General features: G+C 44.1%; 1 protein-coding gene across 1 annotated transcript in view; it reads left to right on the top strand.

Moving 5' to 3' along the window:
• The window catches only part of MTUS2 (microtubule associated scaffold protein 2), a 405,965-nt gene that overhangs the window by 143,962 nt on the left and 240,136 nt on the right, over positions 1-21,867 (top strand). The window lies entirely within an intron of this gene.

Below are 21,867 nucleotides of genomic sequence, written 5' to 3'. Positions count from 1 at the left end.
CCACGTCACCCTTAAAGTGATGGCCCTCGTGACTGCTGCCTCACCTCTTGTAGTTTTCCCATTCTGTGTTGTATCCTGTGGACTAGGGTTCAGAGACTTTTTCTGGAAATGGCCAGATAGTAAGTATTTTAGGCTTTCTGGGCCATAATGCTCTGTGTTGTAACTACTTCGCATGAAAGTAGCCGTGGACAATATCTGAATGCCTGGGTGCGGCTGGGTGTCCATGCAGCTTAATTTACAGAAACAGACACAGGTGTACCTTGGAACTACCGTGGGTTCAGTTCTGGACCACACGAGCTTTTTTTGGTTTCCCAGTGCTTATAAAAGTTATGTTCACCTGCTCGTGTAGTCTATTAAGTGTGCAATAGCGTTGGCTAAAAACGCAGCACATCCACCTTAATTTTAAAATACTTATCAAAAATGCTAACCTTCTGTAAGTCGTAGTAATAACAACATCACAGATGATTGGTCGCACATCATCATAACAAATGGAGTCGTGACTTTAAAAGGTTGAAATTGTGTGAGAATTACCCAGATATGACCCAGAAACACCGAGTGAGGCAATGCTGGTGGAAAAATCTCACCGACAGATCAGCTGGAGGCGGGGTTGCCACAGACCTTCCATTTGTGAAAAATGCCACGTCTACGAAGTGCGGTGAAACGGGGGCTGTCCGCAGCGGGCTGGGTTTGGCCTGGGGGCTGTAGTTTGTCAGAGAGCTCTTCCTGCCATATAGCAGTGACCCTGTCATGCTTTTATCTGCTCACAAATCTTGAACCCCTGATACTTGCTTATAGAATGGCCCTGCCACCCATCCCAACCATGTGCCCCTGCTCTCAGTGGCTGCGTCATCTCCTGATGTCCTCTGCACGTCCCTGTTGTCCTCTCTCCATCCATTCTTCTGCTCTTGTGGTTTTCTCTAGACTTTATGTATTATTTTATTATAGAAGTAATACAAGCCCATTGTAAAAAATTTGAATATAGAAAAATATGAAAAAGAAAGTAATTGTCCTTATATTTTTTAGCACCCAGCCAGGATTAATATTATGGAAATTTTTCTTCCAGTGTGTTTCTTCCTATGCATTTTTTAATAGCTGAATTAATACTGAATGCGAATTTTGTTTTTTCCTACTGATACCATACTGTAGGCATTTACTCTGCCATCTATGTTTCAGAGAGATTTTAATGGCGGTGTAAGATTCTGTTTTGTTCTCTTATTCATTTATTTAACAATTTCTGGGTACTTGTTCTGTGCCAGAAGTTGTAAATTGAGGACTGAGGACTGCAGTGACTTAGATGCTGTTACTTCTGTGTCGTGAGTGCAGGGAGTGAAACTTACTAGGTTACATAACTCATGCTTGTAAGCCAGGTGTCCAGAGAGAGCTGAACTCAAGACTCTTGTCTCTGGGTCCCCCGTGGTAGACTGCATACTTTGACTGCCTGTGTTAAATCTCATGATACTGCAGTATCTTTAGTTTATAAAATAAGGAAAAGACCCACATTTGTAGGTTTTCTGTGCCTTAGAACAGGGGTTGGCAAACCCTAGTCCAGAGGCTGGCCAACTGCTTCTGGGAATACATTTAATTGGAAGACAGCCACAGTCATTTTTCCCTTTCGTCCCTGGCTGCTTGCAGAGCTGTCATTGCAACAGAGACAAGATATTGCCCAGAAGCCTAAAATATTTACTCTCTCGCCCTTTAAGAAAAAGTTTGCTGTTTCTTGCCTTAGCATAATGCCAATTACCATTTAGAGTGGTACCATTCAGTCGGCAGAAGTATATGAAAAAGTATGTAAGGTTTCGAAACTCTTTGGCCCAGGAAAGTCCAGGTCTGGGAGACAAGGTGGATTTTAATTTTATTGATGTGTTTTATCAAACTTAGTCTATTTTCCAAGGACATCCTTTGGATGGTTTTCTTCCCTGGAGAATTCAGCCGACCCTGCATGAGGTGCTAGGGGCCGTGGCGGAGTACTGGGGTTGTGGGCACTGAAGCTTCAGGGAGTCTGAAGTTTGTGCACCTTTGGGGAGTCCCAGGAGCAAAGATGTGTAGACACCAGACATCAGCCGGGCTAACCGAATCCTTTGGCTGAGATGCTCAGCAAAGAATCTAATGAGGAACCATTAAAGGAGACTCTAGGACTGTTCTCCTATCTCTTTTCAAGACCCCTAGTTTCCTTAAGATGACTTTAAGGTGGTGGAGTTAAGAAGTCTTGGCTATTTTCTTTTCTAAGAAGTCAGTCCCCAAACAATAGGAGAATAATGTAGCATTTTAATAAATCTAGAAACATCTGTGTATCTAAGTCCTAAAAATTGATAAATGCAGAAAACACTTAAAGAGGATGCCTTCAGCTGCAGGCGGGAACAGGTCAGCCAAGCCCACAGAACAGGGGTCTCATGGTGGGGAATCCGTACTTGGAGCAGTGGGGTCCGGTTCCGGGGAGGAGTTGAGTGTCGAGGGCCTGATTTTCCCACAGAACAGCAGGGGAGGCAGGGCTGAATGAGAAGACAGCCATCTTTACAGCAAGCAGTCTGTCGGGCTGGATGTCATGAGATTCTAGAATTCAAGGAGCCCTGCAGCTGCCTCATTTGTCTGGAGAGAAGCAGGTTAACAGAGGAGACCTGCACACACACACACGCACGCACGCACACACACACACACTCTCTCCCTCTCTCTCTCTCCCTCTCTCTCTCTCTCTCTCTCTCTCTCACTCGCCTGTCCCGAGGTTCCTGGCTCTGGAGCAGAGAGAGGTCCCTCTCTCTTTGAACCCACCTCTACCCATCCTGGCACGAAACACAGAGGGCCTTAGGGGCCCTGGTCAGGAGTTTGGATTTTAATCCAGGGTGATGGGGGAGCCCCTGCAAGTTTTAAACATGATCAGTTTATGTTTTACAAAGATCGTCTTGAGTCACTGGTGCAGTATAACTTATACAAAGTGGGAGAAGTGGGAGACCAGGTCGGAGCCAGCGCACTTGGACAGGTGAGAGACGCCGGTAGGTTAGCGGGAGGAAGGGCTGGGATGGTTGCGGTATGTTTTAGAAATAGAGCCAGTAGGATTGGACATTGAGGTGGGGGATGGGGAAGACAGAGTCGATGAGGACTTGTAGAATTTTGACTTGAGCACCTGGATGGATGTGATGCCATTTATTACGAGAGACAGTTTGACTAGCCAGGGAATGGGGGAGAGCTGAGGCCCGGGAGGAGGTACAGAGGCTTCTGTTTTGGAAGTTCTGGTGGAGCTTATCACAGAGGCAACTTGAGATGTGAGTCAGGGGATGTAAGAGAGGTCAGGGCTGGAGATTGACATTTGAGGTTCGCCAGAGGAACTGAAGTCGAGACTCAAATGCATATTTGAAAGTAGCCAGGAGAGTGGATCTTGAAAGTTCTCATCCCAAGAAAAAACATGTGACATGTGATGGATGTGAACTGGACTTACTGTAGTGATCATTTTGCAATGTCTACGTTATACACATGAAACTAATATACAGGCATATCTGGTTTTATAGCACTTGGCTTTATTACACTTCACAGATGCAGCATTTTTCACAAATTGAAGGTTTGTGGCAACTACATCGAGCAAATCTGTCAGATTCATTTTTCCAACAGCATTATTTTTTAATTAAGGTACATACATTTTTTTTAAAGACGTAATTCTTTTGCACGCTAAGCGACTACAGTGTAGTATAAACACAACTTTTGTGTGCACTGGGAAACCAAAAAAAACGTGTGTGACTTGCTTTATTTTGACATTCATTTTTATTGCAGTGGCTGAACCCGCAGTATCTCTGAGATGTGCTTGTCATGTATGTCAATTACACGTCAATAAAAAAAGAAAAGAAAAGTCATGGGGGCGTAGCTAGGGAGCACACGACATCCCAGGATGGGCGCCGACTTGCCGGCACTTCGAGCTCTAGCAAGGAAGACTGGGAGGCAGCAGCCGGAGTGGCTGTGGCCGGTGGGGATCTGGCAGAGCAAGGTGTCCTGCGAGCCAGGAGCGCCTGGTAATTCTGTATCCCATGGAGGAATGGGGTAATTTGAGGCCAGAGAGGGATCAGTGAATTTGACAGCAGGGCAGCCGCTGATTATCTTTACAAGAACAATTTGAATGGAGTAGTGGGGACAGACGGCTGATTCGCCAGATAGACAAAAGGAAGTTGACACACCAGTGTAGCCAGCTTCGCTGAAGGAGGTCTTCAAAAGCTCGAGATGTGCAGATACTAACTACTGTATATAAGATAGACAAAAAACAAGTTTCTACTGTGCAGCACAGGGAACTATGTCCAATATCTTATAGTCACCTATAGTGAAAAAGAGTATGAAAACGAATATGTGTATGGACATGTGTGACTGAACTATTATGCTGTACACCAGAAATTGACACATTATAAACTGATTCTACTTCAATTAAAAAAAAATCTTTGGGGAAAAAAAAAGCTCAAGGAGGACTTGGGTGCAGATTTAGGAGGAATTTGTCTGCATATCCTCTTCTCTTTGCTTCGCACATTCTCACTGCCGTGGACTCTCCAGACTCTGATGTGTTTGTCTCTCACTGTGATGGACCAACTCCTCCTTCCTGTGCTGTTCCAGGGAATGTGCCTCCAGGGAGTCAGATGGGCAGTGACAAGGCTCACTACATTTGTTTTCCTTCTCCAAAGGATCGCAGTCCCGTGCTGGCTCTTGTACAATTTCTGAAAACATTAGTTCCATCTATTTTGTTTTATTTTCTGATTGGCAATTAGAAATTGGCAAGTTCCGTATGGATTAAACCTTTATGGGTGGAACTTCCTTTACATTTTGATCAGAGATCGTTAACATCAGATGGTGTTTGTTGTGTCCAACACAAAACTTTCCCTTTTGTGTTTGCTTTTTTTGGTTCAGACGATTTATGTAGTGGTTGTTTGGGGGTTTTGTTTGTTTGTTTGTTTATTATTTTAAGAACACTTTTTGAATGTTCCCGTATATGGTTGTATTTTGTGTTTAATTTGTGTGTGATTCGTGTTTAATTGTGTGCCTGGTCTCACGTATTCAGCAGGTCAGGATTCTCTGTCTCTCTGACCTTGGTTACTCTCGTTTCTTTATGTCACACGGTTACCTGAGGCTCTGAGCAGCATCTCGTTGGCCAGTGAGAACGGGAGGTAGGAACAGCCCTCAGTACTGCACCCTGTAACTCAGCATTCACATTTCCAGCCTCGAGTGATTTCTCTCATCCTGAATCCTAAGACCTGGTTTGACATGTGAACTGCATACACTACTATATATTTTTTTTCCAGTTCTTTGGTAGGAAAACTCTTAGGTCTCCTTTAGGCAAATAAACCTGTGACTTAAACCTTGGGAAGAATTCCTGTTGTTTCCACTCCTGTGTTGGCTCCATGAGCACCATTAGGTACATCCTGGCTTGAAAGTGGCCTAAAAGAACCAGAGATGCAATGAACATGTGCTTTCGCATAAAGCAGATTCTCCCACAATTTCTATGTTGTAACTGAATGCTCTTTCCCAAGACCCTCACAGTCTTAACAGATCTTAATGTGACTGCTGAAAAATAAATAACCCTAGCACTTCTTTACTTCCTGCATCATTTCTGTGTCCTTGTGTACAGTGTTCTCGGACTCCACAGTCAAGCATAAACCTGTGAAGCTTTACTGTCATCGGGTCTGGGTATGAAACTCAAAATGCTATTTAAGTGCTCCAGGTACAACAGCAGGGGCTGTCGCCTGCCTGCAGGTGGACATAAAGTCTGCATTAGCGAAATCTAAGATTGTGTATCAGAACAATTTGTTATTAAATCCCTTACCTCTGAAGAGTAAAAAGACAGTACTTTTTAGTGTATAGATTTATATGTGTTTTATGTTCCTTTTTCTGAAAAACATCTCTCATGGCCTAATACATTATATTAAAATGTTGATTTCTATAGCATACAGTATGTCAGGATGTAATTGGCATTCCTGGAAATAAATATGCCCCGTGTACCTGAAAGCATGACGTTTCTGTGTTGGCCAGCGCATCTGAAAGAACTGTGACACGTTTTTGTAGTAGTTAATGTGTCAGAATAGAAGCTTTTTTAAAGATTATATGAGAATACTTTATTCTATAAATAACTGGAGAAGTTCAAGATAAGAGAGTTTGAGACAGTTTTTCTCAATTTATATTCAGTTTTGTTACGAATTCTGCATATTAAAATAAATTTTATTTTAGAGTTCAACATACTGTGTAAACTTTCCACTTTGGTAATTTTATTCAAAAGGTAGGTTGAATCCTACCAAATTTGAAAGTGTTGACTGTTAAGTTCGTGTAACATGTATTGAAGAACAAGTAAACTCAGCTGGAACAACTTAAAACCCTAGCACAGAGGTAATTGTTGAGAAGTCTGAGTGGTCATGATAATGTCAGAAATTTAGCAACTTGTACGCTTATGCTCAGTATGTACAAAGTAAGAATTCTAGGGTGGCAGTATTATTTTTCCATTATGATTTTTGCCTTTTCAGTGCCTACCTACACTTGTAACAGTTCTGAATCTTCAGATTTGTCTTAGAAAAATTAGTTTCAGTTTTTAATGAATTTAGTGTCTGTGAAGGAGGTTAGTGTGAAATCCTTTGGGTCCCCTCAGGTAGCAGTAGGACCTTTACTTCCTGCCATCTGAGCAGAGCTCAGTGGTAGAAAGAGGGAGAAGCACGAATTCACTCCATGAACTTGACCGAGCGCTGGCTCCGTGCAGACAGAGCACTGGGGTATGCTGAGGGGAGGTGTTAGAGGAGACATTGGTCATTGATTTAAAACATTCCTGTTGATCCCCATTAATTACGTGTTTAGGGAAGTCATTCTTTGCATTAAAGCAACACCGAGGGTCACTCTAGATTTTAGATAGATATGCCAATTGCTTTTTTTTAATTGAAGTACTGTCAGCTACTGTGTGTCAATTTCTAGTGTACAGCACAGTGTCCCAGTCATGCATATACATACATATATTCATTTTCACACTTTTTTGTTAAAGGTTATTACAAGATATTGAACACAGTTCCCTGTACTATACAGAAGAAACTTTTTAAAATCTATTTTTATATATAGTGGCCAATTGTTTTTGAAGGATAGAAAGATGACAGTTCATTAAAATCAGGATGTATCTTCATAAAAGCAACAGAAGTCATAGATACTAGTTGACATTATTGAAATGAAGACATCTTCACCAATATGCAAGGAACATGTCTGTTACCCCTCCCTAAAAAGTCATAAAATTAATGTACATCCATATTTACTAAATAATTAGCCTCTGTTTTGTAAACCATAGAAATCAGACTCTCAGATGGTTATATCAGAACGAGAATGCTTCTGAGTTCTTTTCATCTGTATTTTGATCTAGGATGGTACAGTGCGCTGTGAAAGGCTTCCTTTAGTTCACTATTTATGAGCTTAATATATGTTAATAGAACGGAATGGTTTTTCATGTGTCTAAAAAAAAAGGTTGAGGGAAGGTCTTATTAGAGGAGGAAGAATGTCCTGGGGCAGTGCATCCTGTACTGGGAAGTAGAGGCTTGGCATGGGAGCTGCGCCTGGAAGAGTTCACAGGATGGACGAAGCAGGACCACGAGGTTCATGCAGGAAGGACGTGGCAGAGACGTGGAAGTTGGTGGCTTCTTTAGGAAAGAGGTATTAGTTTGGTCTCTGTCCCTGGAAACAGAGCCGGATGAGTAGGTTGGTGCCAGATTGTGAGGGGCTGTCACTGCCAAGGCTAAGATTGGAGGGTGTTTTGTCTTTGTTCTTGTGTTTTGGTAGGGAATTGGAAACCTTTAGATTTTTAAATATAACACAGGTCTTTTTATACTTTGAAGAGACCGTGATGAGTGACAACATGGATTACGTCAAGGTTTGGAGGCCAGGAAGGCTAGTGAGGAAACTACTGTCATAAGATAATAATGGTTTTTACACCTTTTTGTATCTTCCAGATGTTTACAATGGCACGTTTTGCCTTTGCGGTCATGACAATTTTTAAGTTAATTTTAAGTTTTTTATGGTTGATTTTTAACTGTAGAATTCAGGTGAGCAGGTGGGGAGGCTGTGTGATCTCCTGTTCAGTCCTTGTGCTCTGAGTCAGACCCAGGTTCTCACCCCAGATTCTTGATTTGTCAGTTACTCAATCCACACGTCTCTGCTGCCCAGTTTCTTCGTGTCTAAAATGAGAATAATAGTAGAATCTAAAGCAACAGGCGGTTGGGAGGATTGAATGGAAGCTCTTAAGCCCAGCCTTCAGGATGTAACCGACAAATCCAAACACCCCACCTGCCCTCGAAGGCCAGATCTCTTCCTGCCCCTCCCTCAAGCCTCCCTGTCTCTCCTCTCATCCACATCACCCCCAGTGGCTCCATTCAGTTTGTAGGCATTTCAGCCCCTTTCTGACCTCAGGGCCTTTGCATGCACCCCGCCTTGTAGAACATACTTTCTCTAACACACCCAGGACTGGCCTTGTCTCCTCCTTCACGTTTCAGTGTGAATGTCACCGCCCCAGAAAGGTGGCCTTTATCACCCTCTCCACAGTGACCCCTGCCCAATCAGATACTTCCTCACACATTTTAATGTTTGTCTCCTTCACCATTTTTTAAAAATCATGGTCAGTAATTTGCTTATTTTGCTTTTATGAATTTACTGTCTCTCTCTGTTTTCTCTCACGTATGGTCTATGAGGACAGAAAGATTTACAATATCAGTGTCTATTGAATAAATGTTCGTAGCAGTAGCAGTAGTGGTAGGTGGTTTTTTTTATCATCAGGGAAAGCTGGTAAGGTCCTGAGATGATTTGGAGCAGAAGTGGTGGGCAAATTAAGGCCACATAGTAAATATTTTAAGCTTTGTGGGCCAAATAGTCTCTGTTACAACTACCCAACCCTGCCGTTGTAATGCAGAAGCTGCTACAGCCAATACGGAAGTGAATGAGCGTGGCTCTGTTCCAGAGAAACTCTTTTTACAGAAACAAATGGCTAGCCTGTGGGCTGCAGCTTGCTGACCAAGTTGCTGTTCTAGGGCATCACTCATCTCTGAGATGTGCACATCTGTTCCTCTGTTCAGTATGTTACTCATTCAGGTACTCAGCAGAGATTTTCTGAGGACCTAGTGTGGGCCAGGTGCTGGTCTGTGTGTTCAGGATGCACAGACTGAATATGCAGCCCGTGACTTTGTGGGGGAGAGAAATAAGTCAGTCATGACACTGAGAAGAGAGAATACATGATTAAAGATGTGCAGAAGGCACGAGAGGAGGGCCCCCAGCTCAGCACAGGCAGACCAGGGCTCTGGAAAGATTTTCAAAATGGGGTGAGTTGAGCTGAGTTTTGCAGGATAAATAGGAGTTTGCCAGGGTGAGAAGGGGTAAAAGTAGCAGATACACCCTCAGAGAGAGAGGCCATCAGCTTGGGTGATTCAACCCTTACAGGGACCGTTGCTCAGCAGGGCGCCCTGGAGGATGTTTTACAGGATCGGGGGTGCTGGTGGACAATTAGTTTTTGGGCACATGCAGAGTTTGAGGTTCCTTGGGGACATTCAGGTAGAAATTTCCAAAGGGAGAGATGTCTGAGCCAAGGAGAAATGTGGGAGTTGTTCCCCCCAGATGTGAGTTGAAACCGTGTGAATGGACCAGCAGGTTCAGGGATGGAGGGGGCGGGCAGAGGAAGGAAGAGGTCAAGAAAAAGCTTTGCACCCACATTTAAGGAGTAACTGGCAAACGAACCCTGCAAGAGGCAGAACACTACAGGGTGGGTGGGTGGGGGCCCCGGGAAAATGTAGCGTTTGAGTCTAAGGAAGAGGGAGCATCCACGGCAGAAAATGGTCAGAACAGACTCAGAGAAGAAAGGACGAGGCAAAATGCAAAGAGGCTGTTGGGACTGGAAATTAGGAAGCAGTTGGTGACCTAGTTTTGAATGAGCAGTTTTAGTAAAATGTGGGGGTGGAAGTCACATATTAGTAGGTTGAGAAGTGAATGAAAAGTGAGGAAGTGGAAGCAATGAGAATAGACTGCTGTTTCTAAAAATGCGCTGATGGGGAAAAGCGCCCTGGGTGCTGGCTCTTGGGGAAGCGGGGCTGCGTTTTGTTTTGCTTTGCTTTCCAGAGTGTGTGGGAGAGGTTGGAACTGGTTTGAAATGTGCGAGGGCAGGAGTGGCCTGTGCAGAGAAGCTGGCGGGTGCGGTGGTCGGAACTGTTGGAACAAGATGCCCAGGAGCGGGGCAGACAGTGAGCTCGACACCCCACGTGGAGGGCACACCTTGGAACAGAGGTGGAGTGTTGCTTCTCCTGAGACGGAGGAGGAGAGGAACAGATGAAACACAGTGGGCGAAGTGTTGATTCCGATGTTTGTCGGCATCACCTAAGTGCCGTGTCACTGTTGTCATCATGGTTTTAGTTAATTTCATGAAAACTGTAACATCTACCAAGAAAGACTCAAATCAGATATGAGAACATCCCTATTGAAGAAACCGATGCATCCGTGAGATGGCGAAAGAGAGCAGGCCCAAACCCCCGTTCCCATGGAGTCTGAGTGACCCTGGATGACCTTGGGACTTATCCTGGAGGCTGCAGAGGAAGCATTCAGTTTGTTCTGGTGTTTGTATCAGTGTATCTCTCACTGTTACCCATTTCTCCCGACTGTTGAAATGGATGTTGACAGTGACTGTGCTCTTATTGCGCACTCAGCCAGCAAAGCCATCCCATCTTTGTCTTACTTTCGTGGCAGCTGAGCACGCCTAATAATGCCCTGCAGAAATGTATTAAAAATGCAAGCTTCCTCAGCCCAGACCCGGAGCGTCAGTTTCCAGTGACTCGGGGGTGGATCACAGGCAGGACAACTGTCCTTCTGTGTATCTGGATAAACACTGTTAGTATATTTAATAAACACCGAGCACATACTATGTGTCCAGTTGTTTTAGGTCCTGGGGAGACAGTCATGAAGAAGATAGAAGAGATCCCACAGGCAGTTATGACTGAATGCTGTGATAGCGAAGTCTGCTGGGCTCAGGGGACACAGGAGGGGGACCTGACCGCAAGTTGGGGTCCAGTAAAGTTGCTCAGGTGAAGTATGGTATGCAAGAGCAAAGGGTTTTTGAGCTGTGGGATGAGGGAGGAAGAAGTGGTGGGAATGGAAGAGAAGGTATGCCAGGCAGAAGCAATGGCACGTGTGAAGACTGGTATCACAGGAAGGATGAGAAAAAAGACAGGAGCTTGTGAAGACACGGCAAGCTGTGTTACGGAACTGGCCTTCCATCCTAAGAGCAAGATAGTGCCATTACAGGGCATTAAGCAAGGGATTGATATGATCATATTTCATTAAAAAATATCAGTTAGACTGAAGTTTGGAGAATGGATGGAGGGACAGGAGTGGGGTGGGGTAACAAGGAGGGAAACAGCGATCCCTTAGGAGGCTGATGCAATCCATAAATGATAGCCGACGTGGTGGTGGGAGAGATGGGGAGAAGCAGATGGGTTTTAGGAGGTGGATTTGACCAACCGCAGACGCTGTGAGTCAAGTTGACATCAGAATAGATGGGAAGGGAAAACCTTTTAAGAATAAAATGTGGAGTAAAGGCAGCCCTAACAAGTCTACAGGCAAAAATCTGCTGCTGGTTCTGATGGGACTCAGCTGAAGGGCACGGACCTTGTGATCAGCTGGTCCATCTGTTTGCTTTTCAAGTTGATGGTAAAGATGAGGAGGAATCATCTAGATTTGTGCTGTTCTGCTATTTTGACCTTGGTTGATGGGGAATCTCAGGACTTCTATCTGATTTATCCTTGTATGTGAGCACCCAGCACAAAGCTTGTCTTCCTGGATTTTCTGCACTATGGAAAGGGGCTGTGTCCTTATCTGTATACATTTTTGTCCTTCCTTAATTCAGAAGCACATAAAAACGGGACTTCAAAGCACAGGTTCGGAAGTTGGAGAGCGTTGGCGGTTTGGGTGGGTAAAGTCTCCAGCTGGAGGGAGCGGTGCAGTCGTGCAGGAGGTGCTGACTGGACACCCACTGTGTCCTGGGCTTCCGATTTCAAGATGCCTTTTCCTGGGACTTTCAGTCTGTCAGCTTCTGTTTGTCTTCTCCACCAGCTGTGGTTCTTCTGGAACTTCCCTCCACCTTTCTCCTGGGATGGATGGATGTGTCCCACCTCTTTGGTTTCCTTGTTTGTTTGGCTGGAGTACATTGTCGGTAATTTCCTGAGAGTTCGAGGAAGGCAAATTTTCAGAGGGTTTGCCTTTCTGAAACTGCCTTTAGTCTGCATTCACTCGATTAAATATAATTTTATAGGTTGAAAGTGGTTCTCTTTCTAAACATGCAGACTTGCAGTGTTGCTCAAAAGAAACCTGGCGCCAGTCTGAGACGTACTTTTTTTTGGACGGGGGTGGAGGACCTGCTTTTGTTTCTCTCTGGAAGCTTTAGAATCTCTCATCCTTAGTGTTTTAAAATTTTCCAGGTGTGTGTTTTGTCGTGTGTGTGTGTATGCATGCATTGTGTGTCAGAGAGAGAGAGAGGGAGAGACGGAGGAGGGACTAGGGATGAGAAGAATGAGAGCCAGAGCAAGTGGGTGGGACACAGAGATTGAGACAGACAGACACTCGGAGGTGGGGGACGGGGTAATTGGTTTATCTTGCGAAGCACTGGTTAAACGCTCAGTCCCAAGACTCGTGTCTCCCTTCAGCTGTGGGCAATCATCTCACGTTCTTCACTTAATAGTTTCTACTTCTCTGTTGTCTCTTTCTTCCTGGAATTTCTGTTGTTTGGTTTTTGGACCCCCCAAAGCAATGACTTGTGTTTAGTTTTTCTTAATGTTTTCTCTCACCTCATGCTTTTGCCTTCATTTCAGGCAGTCTCACTGGACTGTATGTCCAAGCACTTCTGTTGAACTGTTGTTTGGTGTTTTTAATTTCTATGGATGCCTTCTTGGTTTCTGACTGCTTCTTTCCGTAGCAGTTTGCTATTTACTGTTGCAATGTCCTCCCAAATTTCTAAGTATCATTAGGTTTTTTTTTTTTAAAAAGCTATCTTTTGTTTTCTGAATTTTCTCTCTCTTCTCAGGAGCCTGTTTTCTCTGTTGTGCTTAATTTTTGGTTGTTTATGGGATGCTGCAAGCTTTGCTCCAGTTCTGTGATCTTTCACTCTTGTTGTTGAGCTGGATGAACTTGAAGTTCCTTTGCTCAAATTGTTTAGAAGTCTGTTTCCTCTGCCCTGGGGCTTGGCCCGGGTGGGGAGGTGGGAGGTACACACCTGGGTGCCGGGCACCGTGGGAGCGGATGGGGGAGGTGGCGGGGTGGGGGTTGCAGCGTCTCCCTCGTTCCCTCTTCCCTCGGTGCTGCTGGGCCTCCTTCCAGGGGATGCGCCGCTGCGGCCCTGGCTGCGGGGCAGGGAGGTCAGCAGGCGCTTCCTCTCTGCAGCGCTGCTGCCGTCTGCTGCAGAAGGCGCCTCTGCTCTGCCCTCCAGTGAGGGGCCGCCGTCTCTGCCCCACAGATTGTTGAAATGCTTGGCTCAGTGAGTACCTGTCTCTTTTTGTCTCTCTTGTTCTAGGTTGAAATATGTGAAGTGCTTAATAGAAGGAGGTCAGCAGGTGTTAGCTGCCATTGCTCATTGTACCTCTTTACAATCAAGTCACTCTCATTTTAAGGCATCTTTGGTAAGAAAGGGTGAAAAAAAAAAACCCTATGTTCTGTCCACCACCTTGAGCTGGCAGTCTCCCTTTCTACTTAAATCTCATCCCTGTGGGTTCTTGTCACTGCTCAGTATCATAAAATGATTCTGTTCCCCAGTGTTGTGGAGGGATCCCGAGAACTGTGCTTTTAAATGCACTCCATGGAAAGGACATGCTGTGTCATCATAACTTTCTGAGTTTTTTCCTTAGCCAACAGAGCCAAGTGCTTTGATTTTTTTCCTCTATTTTGCAAGGCTAAAGGCAGTTATCAGAAAACAGACGATTCAAGTGCGTTTGTGCATAAAAATATTGTTCCCTTCGATTAGCTTCGAGCCTCTAATGTCCCTGAGAATCACTACTGTAAATAGGATCCAAGGGCTTTCTCCATCCACACGCACAGCACAGCAGTTGAGAAGCAACCGTAGATTTAGAATCAGCTAAAAATAATGGACTAACTCTTCTAATTCTGTGAGATGTGCTCATACAAGGTCACCTGTATTTGACATCTCTTTTTAAAGAGCTTTTGTTTATAAGCAGATCTGTCCAGCAGAAGTACGACATTTGCAGTATTTACGTTACTTGTCCGTTCTGTTAATTTCCTTCTTTCACGCCTGTTCCTGACCCCTCTCCTTCCTATTTCCTTTTCTTACACAAAGGCTTCGATTCATTTGTCCACCGACCAGCTACGTACACAGAGGTCAAATCGCCCTAGTGGGCATTTTATTCTAAGACAGTGGGAGATATGTCACTGGGTATTTATGATTCTCTGGATTAAATACAGTCACTTAAGGTGACGTAAGATTTTAGATTTCTGTTTACAGAAACACAGATGCAGATACTCACTTCAGAGTTATACTCTGATAAGCCCCAAACAGTCTCCGTTTTTCAGATTATGATAAAGTAAAACGCAAGATTTGGACCTCAGTAAAAGACACATCACCTCAATAGGTATCTTTGGTTTTGCAGATTATTCCGTGCTCGTCTAGCACAGTGTTCTGTTTTTAACTTTAGACCAACCTCTCTGCAGCTAACTCCAAAAACGTTAACCAAACCAAACCAAACCAAACCAGAGCAGCTCTCACGAGTTTCCTTTCAGGCCTGGATATTAAATAATGCCAGTGAGCCAGCAATCTCAGTGAAGTTTCTCTTCTGCTCAGCGTTCCTGATGGTGGACAGACACACCTGTGACGAGGTTCGCAGAAGCCTGACTCTAAGCCCCTACGACCTGTCACAGCTGCTCCTGGTCTTCATTTCGTGCCTCTCTGCAGTTTGCTTTGTTGCTCACAGGGAGCGACTCCCCCCTACCCCCAGCCAGTGTCCAGCCACTCTGCAGGAGAGCCTCTCACGGGGCCCTTCTGCCTGCGGCTTACTCACGTTCTTTTTTTTTACTTTCAGTTTACAATGTTGTGTCAGTTTCTGGTGTACAGCATCATGTTTCAGTCCTACATGTACACACATATATTCATTTTCATATTCTTTTTATTATAGATTACTACAAGATTTTGAATATAGTTTACTGTGCTCTACAGTAGAAACTTGTTTTATACATAGTAGTTAGTATCTGCAAGTCTCAAATTTCCAATTTAGCCCTTCCCACCTCCTTTCCGCCTTGGTAACCATAAGCTTGTTTTCTATGTCTGTGAGTCAGTTTCTGTTTTGTAAATAAGTTCATATGTGTATTTTTTAGATTCCATGTATAAGTGATATCATACGGTATTTTCCTTACTCTTTCTGGCTTACTTCACTTAGTATGACGATCTCTAGGTCCATCCATGTTGCAGCAAATGACATTGTTTTATTCTTTTCATGGCTGAGTAGTATTACACACACACACACACACACACACACACACACACACACACACACACACACACACACACACACACACACACAGCTACTTTATCCAGTCATCTGTTGGTGAACATTTAGGTTGCTTACATGTCTTGACTTTTGTGAACAGTGCTGTTGTGAACACTGGGGAAATGCAAATCAGAACTACAGTGAGGTATCACCCTAACACCAGTCAGAATAGCCATCACTAAAAAGTACACAAATGATAAATGCTGGAGAGAGTGTGGAGAAAAGGGAGCCCTCCTACACTGTTGGTGAGGATGTTGTTTGGTGCAACCATTATGGAAAACAGTATAGAAATTCCTCAAAAAACTAAAAATAGACTTTTTTTGTGATCCAGCAATCCCATCTCTGGTCATATATCCAGAGGGAACTCTAATTCAAAGAGATACATGCACCTCAGCGTTCTTTTTGAACTGAGAAAGATTTTCCTCAGGTCCCTACAGATTGCTGTGTTTTCAAGTGTACCTGACTTCAGTGGGGCATGGCTTAACCACAGTGGTTCCCTTGGAAATTTTCAGGTAGGTAGGCCTTTTATTGTTCCTACAACAAAGGGAATTTCTCTTTACTCACCCTCCCTCTTCCCCACCCCCCACTCCCCAGGTAATCAGTCAGCTAGATCTGCTGATCTGACTTGAATACATCCTGCTCTGCTGGGTCCCTGCTCTCAGCCTCGTGACTTCTCTCCTTACTGCCGCCCCTCCCCACTGATTTCCTGCCTCCAGCCCAGACCAGCTCCAGACCAGCCTCTGCACAGCAGAGCAGTCCCTGTTCTCCCTCCTTGAACGGTCTTTATGACTCTGCATTGCTGTTGGGAGAAGGACCAAAGATGAAATGTCAACCATTTCTTCCAGCCTAACTCTCCCCACCCAGATCAGGCTGTCCTGCGTTCCTCCAGCAGCTTCTTCCCTGGACCACCCTCTTCCTGCTCTGTCTTGATCCCAACTCGCTCCATGTGTCCTTTATGACCCAGCTCAAGTTTACCTCTTCTCAGAGCCCAATCCTTGTTCAGCCCTGGCTGGGCTCAGGCCCCCTCCTGCCACACATTTTATTGTGATTTTCTGTGTGTGCATCTGCTGCTGGTATCAGGCCTCCCTGATTTTTCTTTTGCAAGAATTAGCATGACATCCGTTGTCTGCTCAATGGGTGTTTCTTCAACTCGGCTGAACTGAGTGGAGCCAGAGGATCTACAGTTCTCATCTCTCTTCCTTCTTCTGCTTCTTCATTTTCACTCTCCTCGAGGCAGTTTTCGCTCTCTGACCCTGCGGGCTGGCCTCAGTGGCTGCGCCCGCACCCCACGCGCCTCCCTTTGCGCCATCTGCCTTCTGGACTGAGGAGGGCTGGTCTTGTCATCCATCTTCTGCCGAATTTCCTGTATCTTCTATCTTGCCTCTTTATTTTTCTTCCTGGGAGCTAGTTAACTAGCTAGCTAGCCCTAATACTCTCTTTCTCTCTCTCTCTTTTAAATAACAGCTTTATTGTGATATAATTCATATACCACACAATTCACCCATTTACAGCATAAATTCAGTGGTTTTAAGCCTCTTCAAAGAGTTGTGTATCCAACATCACAGTCAATTTTAGGACATTTTCCTGACTCCAGAAAGAAAGTACCCATTATCAGACCCTCTTCATTTTCCCTGAACTCCAGCCCCTGGCAACCACGAATCTACTCTCTGTCTCTCTAGATTTGCCTTTGCCGGCCACTTCATGTAATGGAATCATCACATACGTGTCTTCTGTGTCTGACTTCCCTCACTTGCCTTAACGTCTTCACGGCTCCCCCACGCTGTAGCCCGGGCCAGTTCTCCAGCCCTCTGTTAGCCCCCTCTGGCTGTCAGAACAGCACACCACAGACTGGGCGGCTGCACAACAGGAATCTATCTGCTCACTGTTTCAGAAGCTTGAAGTCTGAGACCCCGGTGCCAGCAGGGTTGGTTTCTAATGAAGCCTCTCTCCTTAGTTTGCAGACAGTCCCCTTCTCACTGTGTCCTCTCTGTGCATGTGAAGAGACAGAGAGAGCTCCCTGGTGTCTCTTCCTCTTCTTACAAGGACACCAGTCCTATCAGATTAGGGCCCCACTCTTATGACCTCATCTAACCCTGGCGTGGGTAGGGTGTAGCTAAGTGGTAGAGTGCATGCCTAGCATGCAGAAGGTCCTGGGTTCAATCCCCAGCACCTCCATCAAAAAATAAATAAGTAAGTAAACCTAATTACCTCCCTCTGCCATAAAAAAAATTAACCCTAATGACCTCCTTAAAGATCTATCTTTAAATACCGTCATATTGGGGGTTAAGGCTTCAACATATACAGTTCAGTCCATAACAATCCCTTTTTATTACTAATAATATTCCATTATATGGATATATCACAGTTTATTTATAAATGTATCAGTTGATGGACATTTAAGTAGTTTTAACCACTTTTTGGCTGTTATTAATAATGCCACCATAAACATTTATATACAAGTTTTAAAAATAGATATTTCTTTTTATTTTTCTTAGATGTACACACAAGAGTAGGGTTGCTGGGTCATACAGAGAATTCTGTATTTAACCTTTTGAGGAACCGCCAGACTGTTTTCCAAAGTAGTTGTCCCATTTTACATTCTGAATATCAGTGTCTGAGACTTCTAATTTCTCCACAGCCTCTCCAACACAGTTATTATCACTTTTTAATTATAAACATCTTCTTGATTTGAAATATCATCTCATCATGGTTTCGATTTGCGTTTCCCTAATGACTCGTGATGCTGAGCATGTGCTTATGAACTTACTGGACAATTCATGTTTTTATTGGCTGTTTGTATGTCTCCTTTGGAGATTTGTCTGTTCAGATCCTTTGCCTGTTTTTAAATTGGGTTGTCGTTTTATTGTAAAGTTTCAGGTGTCCTTTATACATTTGCAATATGAGTCCTTTATCACTTGTATGATTTGCACTATTTCTTCCCATTCTGTTAATGTCTTTTCACTTTCTTGATTGAGTCCTTTGAAATAATAAAGTTTTGAATTTTGATAATGTTTGGTTTTTCTAGTTTTCTTCTTTTGCTTATGCCTTGCTGTCATATCTAAGAGTCTTTGCCTAACTCAGGTTCATGAAGATGTATGCCTTCGTTTTCTTCCAAGAGTTTCACAGTTTTATCACTTAAATTTGAATCTCTCATCCGTTTGAGTTAAGTTTTGCGTATGGTGTGAGTTAGGGGTTCAGCTACATTCTTTTGTTTGTGACTCTTCGATTATCCCAGCCTAGGAGCTTCTCTTTTAAATGTTAATGACTTGGTTTTGCTGAGATGTTGAAATTAGCTTCAGTTATTAGAGAATTTGCCCTGCCCTCTGGTTGGAGCTTGCTTCATATTGTTACTCTAGACATGTCTCTCACATTTTCATCACACTTCACATTCAGGGGCTTTTCCGCCAATACCTGGATTCTCAGCTATTCTGTAAGTGCTGAAGTTGCTAAGCCTGAGAGGCAAAAATGTAGGGTAATCAGCCATCTTGGTTTGCTTGGTGCTAGGGATTTGCCAAGATGTGAGACTTTCAGAGCTAAAACTGGGGCAATCCCTGTGTAAAGCTGAGGCATCACTGTCCTGGCAGAGAGAATGCCCACTGAACTGAGCCTTGACCTCAAATCCAGAGTCAAATGTTAGCCGAGCTGCGGTCGTCTGAAAGCTGGGGGCTCAAGGGCTCACTTCCAAGGTGGCTATCGAGTAGCTAATAAGCTGGTGTGGCAGGAGGCCTCAGTTTCCCCCATGCGGTCTCTACACAAGGCTGCCTGAGTGTTACCACGTGGTGGGTGGCTTTCCCCAGAGCGAGCGATCCCGGAGATCAAGGGGGAAGCGGGAGTGCCTTTCACAATATAGCCGAAAACGTTTCACACCTTCGGCGTTCTCCCAGTCACACGTTAGCCCTGACTCGGGGCGGGAGGGAACCGCGCAAGGGCGTACCGAACGCCAGGCGGTGAAGGTCGCCGCTAGGAGAGAGTGGGAGGCTGGCTGCTGCAGCCGGCTCTCTGGCCTCTACTGGTCTATGCCTCTCCCACATGCAGAAAACACCTCCACCAGCGGTCCGCCACGTCTCATCCTTCGTAGCGTCAGTTCAGTATCCAGAATGCCATCGTACGAGTCAGGCCCAGGAGCGAAGGAAGCTACTTAGGTGTGGTGAGGTACAGCGTCTTGAAGACAGTTCCTCTTGAGCCAAAAACCTGTTTTCTCCCCGCTTGGTGGTGAGATGCTTTTTGCACTTGCAACAACAGTGACATTAATGATAACAGTGGTAGCACTGTCCCTTCTTAGGTGTTTGCTACATACCAGGCGATAGGATACGCCTTTTAGATGCAGTTCCTCTTCTCTCATTATAATGGGCAGATCGTTTTATCCTCATTTTTAATGAGGAAACGGGAGTTCGGAGAGCTTGAGTCTGGCCTGAGGTTATACACTTGATGTTACCGTCAAACCCAGATCTTTAGTACCATCCTGAAATGTGCCACTTGCCCTGCTTTGTTTAATTACGCCCTTCTTTCTTCTCCTGTGAGATGGTTGCAGCTTTAATGTGAAACAGTTCTACTTACTGGTTCCCCGTGTGAAAGAAACTTGGTAAAAAGAGCTACCATTTTTTCTCCTTCCCGAGCAAGGTGAGAGAGGCGTTGCTCCTCAGCCATCTGACAAAGCAAACCACCGCTCCACAGAATGTGAAGGAAGGAGCTGGTTTTAAGAGCAGCTTGGAAGAACTGTAGTAAAATTTTAAACCATAGTTTGATTGAAATTATGTATTTCTCTGTGCACGTAAATAGCCAGAAAAGAAAAAGCACTTCAGACATAAAATAAGGAAAACGTGGGCCTTGAATAAAAACTCCGAGTCATCCTCCTTGCTGATTTTGCCTTTCTTAGGTCCTTTTTTCCCACAGTGCTAGGTCTCACCTCTGTTCTGGCCCTGATCTCCCCTCCTCCTAGGCTGTGGGTCTTTATGAGCAAGGACATGTGCTCCCATAGGTTGTCAGCCCCACCTGGGGACCCCCACGCCTTTGTTTCTGAATTTCCCTCAGCACCTTATAAAGAGCCTTGCCCGTGGCAGTGTCTGTGGATGCATCCTGAATTGGTTTGATACACATTTACATTCAAAGTCTTTATTTTACTGCCTGAGATGTTGAGAATGTTGGACAATTATGAATGGACCTTTATCAATATAATATTGAACCATTAAGCACTATATTCTGATTCTAGCTGATTGAGCTATTTCTAGCATCACAGTCATATTTAAAGGAGAATCAATACAAAAGGGAAAAAAGGTAAGAACAAATACAACTTTCCATGTCTCATTGAAATGTGAAGATTTGCATTCGTCAAAGGATTTATCTTTCAAAAGAAAAATGGTATTTGAAAAGAGCAACACATCTTTTAAGCATTCAATAGCAGCAAAATCTCTTTTGTTGTTCAAACAGGAATTTGTATCTTTTTTTTTTTTTTGGCAAAATCTTGACAGACTGTAAAGCCTTGATGAAAACAAAAAAAAATGAGCCCACTTAAGCTCCTTTGCATAGGATTTGGATATCTGATCCTAGAGGATTTTTTAAATGTTTGTTAATTTTTGAAGTTATTTGAATTAATTTCCCCATTACGGTTATATTCGTTTGGAAGGGCCTTTGATCTGCTATCCAGAACATTTCTCCCATCTGCCAGTTAGAAAGGGTTTTTGTGGAGGACTCACAGTGACAGCAAGTTCTCTGTCACAGGCCCTTTGAAAGTGAAGGTACGGATAGAGATTGGAAAAATCACCATTGTCCTAGCTTACTGTAAGCCTGTTACTGGACTGAAGACAAGAATTACTTTTTCTTTTTTTAAAAAAATTCTGTTTTAATATAGCAGCTTTATTGCTATATAATTCAGATACTCTGGAATTCACCCTCTGAAAGGATACAGTTCAGTGGTTTTCAGTCTATTCACAGAAATAGTGTCACCATCACCACCATCAATTTAGAACCTTTCTGTGACCCCAAAAAGAAAGAAACCCTGTACCCGTTATCAGGCCCTCCTCATTTTCCCCAAACTCCAGCCCCTGGCAACCACGATCTACTCTCTGTCTCTGTAGATTTGCCTATTCTGGATGTTTCATATAATTGAATCGCACAACGTGCGGCCTTTTGTGTCTGGCTTCTTTCACTTGCCTTAGTGTTTTCCAGCTTCACACGTATTATAGCCTGTACCAGCACTTCAGTCTTTTTATGGCTGAAAAATAAGACTGGGCACTGGCCTTCCACACTGTGTTCATACGTTCATCAGCTGATGCACAAATGCATTGTTTCTACTTTCTTGTCTCTTACGAATAATGCTCATTACTCTCTCTCCATCTTTCCTCCCTGCACCCTGGCTTTTTTTCCTTTTCCT

Source organism: Camelus dromedarius, chromosome 13 (genome assembly GCF_036321535.1).
Source record: "Camelus dromedarius isolate mCamDro1 chromosome 13, mCamDro1.pat, whole genome shotgun sequence".
NCBI lineage: Eukaryota > Metazoa > Chordata > Mammalia > Artiodactyla > Camelidae > Camelus > Camelus dromedarius.
Note: the sequence above shows the minus strand (reverse complement) of the source record. Positions and strands in the feature narration are given on the sequence as shown.